Here is a 6,341-nt window from a genome sequence, read left to right as displayed (position 1 = left end):
TAATTCTAATTCTCCAGATGCTTTTTGGGTCATAATTATATTGGAAAGGGAAAACACTTACCTTGAATTGAACAACGTTGCACTTAGTCTTTCATATTTGTTCTCAGTAATTTAAAAGACATTTTGAAGCACATACGGAACGATAATAATTTTTTGAAATATAATAGCACAAAAATGAAAAGGGGACTCGGGTATATTTATCGATAGCTGCAAATAATCCTTCGAAGAGCCTCATGTGACTCGCGAGTCGCAGGTTGGCCACCTCTGTTCTATATCATATTCGAATAAATAAATTACACCGCAATTTTTAGGGTACGTTTGCAAAATTTATTTCGTATTTATCTCATTAATTAAAAATATTGAAAAAAAGATGTTTAAAAACAACAGGTTTTGAAAAATAAAAGAAATAAAAACATATGATTGACTGTAAACTTAAAATTTATCATTTTTATTTATTTATTTATTTTTCTTCAATGATTTACCCAGTCTCTACGTCACTTTTATTCTCTCGCCAATCACGGATTTTCCCATTTACTAATTAACTTATTCGCTGATTCACCCATTCAATAAGTGATCGGGTTTACTGATTTGAGTGCTTTCTTATCTCGTTTCATTTACAGACTCATTTATTAAAAATTATATCTTAGTCTTTAACGGTACCGCAAGGTGGCTGTCTCTGAAAGAAAAATTAATAAAATCAAGTTTTTATTTTTATCTAATTTTACTGTCCCCTTAGACATTGATAGTTGTAATATTTCACTACATTTAATTCATCTGAATAAAAATACCTAATAAAGCAAAAAACTACTTCCTCTAGAACATAGCACAATAAAAAGGTTTAGATAATTCTCGCAAAATAAGTTCCTGTTAAGTTCATTAAATGTGAATGACGCTATTCTTCGTAAGTAATAAACAAATATCGAGTTCATTCGAGAAAGATGACAAAAAGTCGAGAAAAATAACTTGAATTCCCTGAAGAGGAATTCAAGTCATTCTCCAGGGTCACCAAATGAGGAATATGAGCCGCTAGAAGCTCCTCGAGTGTTGAAGGAGCGGAGAAAGTGCTGTGGTATCAACTCTGGTATTAGAACCCGCATTTAGCCAGTCATGAGATTGACAGCTTAGCTTTCTCGGCTAAAGTATGCACCTAACTAGCCTCATAAGATATTCACCACACACTTTTACTATAAAATTGTTATGTATTCACCATTGTGTTAGAACCGATGTTGGCAGAAAAGTAGGAATTCTTAATCCTTACTACATAGCTCAGCTTCTTGCTTTCGAAGTGAGCTCGATTCTCGTGACTGTAAGCCTAGTTGCGCTCATAAAATTCTCTTTATTTAATCGGATACGGTGAAAATATTCAATTAACGATTTTTCTCTGGGAACTATCTTTTTATGGATTATTTTTTGGTTAAGTATGGTTAAAATAAAAATAAATTGTTATTTAACCCATTTTTCCAAGAAATTTTTACAGTGTATTATAAAACTGATATTGCTTTATATCGAAACCAGGGAGATATTTTTCGATTTGCCATTTCTCTCGAAAAAATTACATTATGTCATAAATCTAAACAAATTCTCTCGCAGTGAACTGATCATAAGGACACGGTTCCCGGCAGATAATGGAAGCTAAGCATCACTGGTTGCGGTCAGCAAGCGAGTGGTGACCCTTTTGATCAGCCTGCGTAAGGACCAAGAGTGTGCGGTATCAGTCCTTGTCTAACTGTTCCACCGTAAAGCACTCGACTTTGCGAGCAGATCGTCTAGCTATCAAAGCGGAAAAGCAACCCCCTCTGCAGTGAATCGAAATTAAATCTTCGGATCCTCCTCAGGGAATGTTTCCCTGACCGTCATCAATAGCCCATTGTGCAGCTCCAGTGCGATGTAAATAAAGTACCTACCGAGCTACCTAAAACAATTCGTGTAAGATAATTTTGAATATATTTAATAGAGTTATTAACTTCTTCCTTTTAAACCAGAGTTTTTTTTTCTTTCTGATATTTAATACAAGCCGCCAAAGGCGGCCAGCTGTCTGCCACGCTAAAAGTTTTCGCAAATAAAGTTTTTTAAAACATAGCAGGAAATCTGAAGATTAGTGGACAATTAAAGTGTTCCTGTCCTGCAATTTTGTCTTCATATCCAGTTCTGCTGCAGATGTGTTATAGCTCTTGAGGATGTTTGAAGATGTAACTTTGCTATGGGTACCTAATGCCTATGGTAACCTAACCTATAATGTAACTATCAGGTGGAGACTTGTTTTTTTTTTTTTTTTTTTTTTTTTTTTTTTAAAAAAAAAGGCCTCAGAAATTGTCAAAGCATACAATAGTTGCTTTCGAAATCATCATTGGCCAATAGCTGAAAACCTCTTCCAATCTTCTTTGACGTTTCTCTGATACTTCTTGGGCTCTAGAATTGCTTGTCGAAATTCGGTCATGTTCCATTCTTCTTTGACGTTCCACAGACGTTTCTTGGGCCCTTCTTCTACTTTGAGAATCTCTTAATATCTTTTTCTTTGACAAAATACAAAGTTTTTTGGAAGGCGGTTCTGCCATGTCAGTAATCGGGTTTTTAAGAAGTCAACGAATACTTTAGAACAACAATTACTATGAAAGCAAATCATGAAACGTCAATATTAAAATCTAAGTGCTTACCTGCTAACTGAAACTTTCTGAAAATAACTAATTACATTTAATAAAAACTGTTAAAATAAAGAATAGAAAAACCAAAGAGATCCAAGGTAAGTGTGATCGTTCCTTCAAAAACAATTAAATTCCTATTTTATATATTATATAGCTACAACGCTTAAGAAAAAAAAACTAAAATGCTAAATACATGAAAAGAACACGAAAACGAATTAATTTTTTATGGTATCAATTTCTATTTCTATATAATTTTTTATGGTATCAATTTCTATTTCTATATCGCTACAAAAATTATCGTCTTCGCTTAAGAAAAAAAAATAGAGCGTGGAAAGAAGAAGAAAAACTTATTATAACAATTATGAACAGCGACAAATATATCAAAGCGAAGCGTTCTATTTACGTATCGAATATGTTGCCACATTTTTAATACAAAAGTTAAACTTTTCTCCACTTTGATAAATGTAAACTAATGCGAACCTTACAATTAAATTATTAATTCCTTCGTATATTATTGGTTTAAGTTGTCGAAAATTAATATTTCAATTGCAAGGTTCGCATTAGCATACATTTATAAGAGTGGAGAAAAGTATATGCATTTTTTTATAGTTTTTTGAATATGGCTCTTTGAAGACAAAAAAGCATAGATTTTCTTGCAAAATGACTAATAACTAAAAAACTAATCCAAATTTTTGAAAAAGAAAAAAAAATACTTCTTTATTATGGCAAAACACAATTATGTGCCGAGTTTCGTGCCTGGGCGAGGCTTCTGGGGCGATATATTGTGATTATAGACACACACACAGCCGCGTTTATTATTATGTAGTATAGATGGTAACAATTCAATTTTGTTTCGCAATTTGTTTCCAGGCATAAGACAGCTGTTTTCCCGACCAAAGTTAAAATTATTTACACAAAATCTATCCATAAAAAAGAATTCCGTGTCCTTAAGCTCATGCTTCCCACATCCTCACATGAACAATATTAAGATATATTTGCTTTATTTTGCTTATACTCAACCATAACCGTTATTAATATAAGTCATTTTGCAAAGTTTCATTGTCATTAATTTCCGTTATTTAGCAGAATTATATATTAAATACAGAATAAAATCACATTATGTATGAAGCTGCCAATTAAACACTCAATAAAAAAATTGCTTTCTTTAAGCTCTAAGTTATTATTTTATAATAATAATATAATTTACTCTAAATAACATTATAATGTACTTCAATGGGAAGTTTTTATGACATAATTGCTCCATACCTTTTTAATTATAATATAGAGATTTCGCACTTTTATGTGAGTTTCCGTACTCTCCCAGACGCAAGATTTGAAGCAAATGCGCATGTGCTTGCGTTAATTTTAGATGCTACGCATTTTTATGTTGGCATGGTTAACGTCATAAAGACGGAGCAACTGGATGAAGCACGCTATTAATAGTTGTTAAATATCGTTTTCTGTTTAAGCCTGCCTGCAAACTAAAACCCTGAACGTGGAATGATAATTTGAAAAAATGTATTGGTGAAATTTAGAAATGAATCGATTGATTTAATTTTGATTTAATTTTAAAACTGATTGATTTAATTTTAAAAAAATAATTTACTTATTGTTCTTTTTTAACATTATGGCTGTCTAATTACACTAGGTCGAAGAGAAACTAGATATATTTTGGTTATTTTAAAATTATAATTATAAATATTAATTATGCTATTTATTTGGAAGGAGTTTAACTTCCATAATATTTTCTTTTTTTATTTGGTTGTAAATACAGAATTTGTCTGATTTTGTTTTGAAGATAAGATACTCACTATTTTTCCTCTTTAAATGACTTAAAGCAAGAAACCTAACTCTATAAAAGTGCCAATGCCAATAGCATTTGAATTATTATTAGAATCAATTTTGTATTTATTTTAAATCTAATAGTTATAAATAGGGTGTGTACAAAAATATAAAAAATATTTGCAGTACAAGCTTGGTTCATTTGTCTCAAAAAAAGTAATACACCGAAATTATAGTTTAAAATTATAATTATTCACAAAAAAAATAGGAAAAAAAAATAGTCAGTATTCTAAGATGGTGATAGAAACAAACTCATTTATAATGTATCTCGTTTCGAATTTATTGTTCTGATTTACGGTTAAAGTTAGTGTTTTTAACTTATGGGTTTTTGCAAAATCTCTTATTTTCATTTACGTAAGTTTGTTATTCAGAAGAACCTTGCGCATTTCAACAGAATTGGCGCATGCGCCCTTGTACAAATTCCCCGGTTCAAATTCCGCATCAGGCTTGCATCGACCACAGTGCTGATGTGAAATATCTTCAGTGGTAGACGGGTCATGGGTAATTGTCCCCTTGCCGTCAGGTTAACCATGGGAGATTCTCGTGGTCTTCCTCTCCATGTAACGCAAAATGCCGGTTAGTTTCATCAAAAAGTCCTCCACGAAGGCTAATTTCTCCTATTACTTGATCCAGGAGTTCCCTTGTCTTCTGGATTGTGTTCAAAAATATAAGGCTACGTAGTTGAATATTAGTAGTCGTAAATCCAAAAATTGGGTTGGCTGTTCAATGACGGTTCTTATATTTGACTAAAAGTTTACATTTTTTTTAAAGAGGAATTAGTTTTAAAATTTCAATAATTGTTTTAAATTAAGATTTTACGTATTTTCAATGAGTTTAACTTAGCAAACCATAAAAGATTGCTTAGAAATCTTCTGGGGACAGTAAACAGTGGTGAATAAATATTGCTGGTAAATTGGTAAAATCCATTAAATTAGAGAAAAAGAAATATTGATGGTAACCAAAGGAATTTGGATCTTCAGTTAGTTGTAATAGAAAGCAGGAAATTTCATCTTAATTTTGAACATAAAATTAACTGAATGTGATACCTGCAATTGATGTAGTGTGGGTATCTCAATCGTGATTGGTTGTTGAAACGTGGCATTTGTTTACGTTAGCAACTGTTCTTTCCGTTCTATTTCGAGTAAGCCAAGCCTGTCAAGTATCAATTCTCTTACGTGTCACATTCTATTTTCTTTCACAAGGATTTCAATTCTTTCACTATATATTTCTTACTTAACACAAAGAAAGACGCGAGGCCATGTCGAACATAAGCAAACTAATTCTGCATCTAAGTTCCCAGGACTAAAACTAAGCTAAACAAACACAAAACTAAAATATGTCACAGTTACAGTTAAATACATAAACAAATAATAAATCTAAGTTAAGTATAAGACATAGAAAAGAAATAACGAATTCGATTTGCGATACGGCGTGGTATTTAATTAACCTCTCGTTAATTAGCATATTTACTTATTAACGATCAACTGGCTCTGAGGTCATAGGTCACGCGTCGGTGTATCAGTAATAGTCTTCTTCTCAAGTTGCAAGCACCCAAATTTCAAAAACAAATTATAAATACGTTAACCAATTGATGCGGAGTGTCCTTTGAAAAATACTATTTCCTTTTCTTTCAAAAAAAAAATAATAATTACTACAACCAACTTTATTTATTTTACAGAAACATGTAAACATATGTTGTAGAGAAACATGTAACATATGCGTTAAGTAATATTTGCTCTGACTACAATAATATACGAATAATGTAAATATTTATATTTAGTCTATGTCAAAGCTAAATTGGTAGGTAAAATAACATCCGCTTGGTATAAATACAAGTAAACTACCGCATCTATAAAG

Source organism: Parasteatoda tepidariorum, chromosome 5 (assembly GCF_043381705.1).
Source record: "Parasteatoda tepidariorum isolate YZ-2023 chromosome 5, CAS_Ptep_4.0, whole genome shotgun sequence".
Classification (NCBI taxonomy): Eukaryota; Metazoa; Arthropoda; class Arachnida; order Araneae; family Theridiidae; genus Parasteatoda; species Parasteatoda tepidariorum.
Note: the sequence above shows the minus strand (reverse complement) of the source record.